This window comes from Acyrthosiphon pisum, chromosome A2 (genome assembly GCF_005508785.2).
Source record: "Acyrthosiphon pisum isolate AL4f chromosome A2, pea_aphid_22Mar2018_4r6ur, whole genome shotgun sequence".
Taxonomy (NCBI): Eukaryota; Metazoa; Arthropoda; class Insecta; order Hemiptera; family Aphididae; genus Acyrthosiphon; species Acyrthosiphon pisum.
This window is the reverse complement of record NC_042495.1, coordinates 108,467,068-108,469,555: the sequence shown is the minus strand read 5'-3', so window position 1 is coordinate 108,469,555 and position 2,488 is coordinate 108,467,068.

Here is a 2,488-nt window from a genome sequence, read left to right as displayed (position 1 = left end):
ACGGCTATTCATCAACTTTCGTATCTTGTTGAATCGTCATTATTTTAACTTCGGATTTTTATCAAAACGTTTTCATTATTTTGACTTCAATACTGCATACCTATAAACTTAAAATTTTAAAAAAAAAAATGGTTCAGTGATGTCCTTTAAATGTTCACTTTTTATTTAGTTTTTTGAATATCGTCATAATGCGGTTTATAGGTATAATATTATTATTATGTATATTATTCTCATTTTTTAGTACCCAGTAAGTTTCTCAGCCAACTTTAAAACAAAAATAACTTAAATGTCCTTATGTTACGTGAAATTATATTATATTTGAATAATCATTCACATTTGTCTTTTAAATGTGGCAAAAACATAATAATAATAATAATATCACTGAGATAACATACTATTCTCATAAATCATGAATATTAATTAAACTTTGAAACCGTACGTATTAATTCTAAAACACCCCGTTTATGAAGTACGCGACAGTATATGTCATGAAAAAATTCAAATTTAGACTTAAGTTCAAATTCTTAATATGCATCAACTGTACTGAAACGATAAATTATCATAGAAATACTCGGGATAAAAGTCTTCAACTCTGCATCTTACAACTTAATATATTTATATATCTCGTAACACGAGCGAACACTTATCTAGATATTAAGGGAAAAATGTACAAAATTACAGCTTATTTAGGAGAGACAATTTATCATATTTAATAACAATGTGATTTTTATTAATATGGAGTTTGTTGTCTTGGTGCATTTTATGATTAAATTGATAATTCAAGCGGACGAATTAAATTACATAGTAAAGTTAATATTAATATATAGTACGTATATAGTATTTTCGACGAAAAATTCACATTTAAAATGTAAGACCAATTATTATTTTTCTCCGTCAATTTAGAAGTCTCGGATATAAAATTATCACAAAAACGTCTACATTTTATCATGACCTCAGCCCGAATTCGTTAGTAATGAATTACTTCTACATAATATCCTTAAATAAAAATACATGATATTATGTACCTAGGTGAACCATTTTTTATTTTATTACGAAAGTATACCTAGGTACGGTTATAGCGTCATCGCCGAAACACATTAGGAAGGTAACATTCTTATAACCAAATAACATTATTCCTTTACTTAAAAAAAAAATTAGGTTGCGCAATGTAAAGTACGATATTATGTTAAGATATAGTGCACGTACATACAGATAAAATGTAAAAAAACATAAGTTAACAATTATAATATCAATCACGTTAGTGTATAATCTGTACTACGCAGAACGATTATGTTAACAGAAAACTTCCATTATCCCAAATAAGTTTTAATATTTATTTATATTTGTTCGTCTCTTATATTAATTGATATATTTACAAGTCGCATCACTCAATAGTTAATATCTTTTTACTTTTTAATGACAATCCATATTTTTAATTTATTACTATGAAAAAGAAAACTTTCATGACGATCTCTTTGTACAAAATATATCCTCTGCCGTTTTACACCTCGTCTTATCCAAACTTAAACGCTCATAAATAAAAATCGGCTACTTCAATATTGTTTATTTTCCGTTTCAATACAATACTCTAATTAATAATGCGTAAAATGCATAATATAAGTTGTTGAGTTGTCCTTTTAAAGTATATAAGGAACCTAAAATACAAACAGAATAAAAATGTTGATAAAATATATAGATGCTATATGTTATAAAGAATAAAATAACATTTCCCTAGATACAACAATTGAGGATCGCCATTTCAATGGATGAACAGTATAATATTACTCACTATATACCTAATCTACATACACATTAAAATTCCTATAGACATTGCATAAAATCTCTATCGGTTTTAGCCAATGTGACAACAATTATTGTTGTTGTTGTTATTTGTAACAGTTTAATACAATTGTATTTTTTTAATTACTGCCCGAGTAATATTGTTTGTTAAATTTTTAAAGCAGATTCTGTATAAATATACGAAAATAATTGTGTGTTATAATAATACAAGTACTGAAGTACATAGTTGAGTGGATTAACCTAATAAAATTAAAATATGTTAAAAACATTCTGTATTAGGTGTATTAGGTATCGAAATTGTTCTTAAAATTGTAAGTACTTACAAAAATACAACAATAAAGTTTTAATTTTTCATATTGTCTCTATAATAAGTATTTGTATTTTACTACTTTCACAAAACTAAATGTCTCTCTACATCATTATATAATTTGGTCAAATTTAGAAGTATATTTGTTCAGATATATTTTTAAATGTAATGTTTTTAATTATACTTATTTATTATTTATATCTACGTAACTAATTGTATTTTAAGTAAAAAGTACTCTTGAGTTCATTGAATCACGTTAGTTCGGAAATTAAACCAATGTTTTCTCATGATAATAAAAATATTTTGCTCTGGGTACCTTGTGGTTATTTTATTTAACACTCAATATAATATCGTACTATTTACCCAGCAGAATTTAGTTGG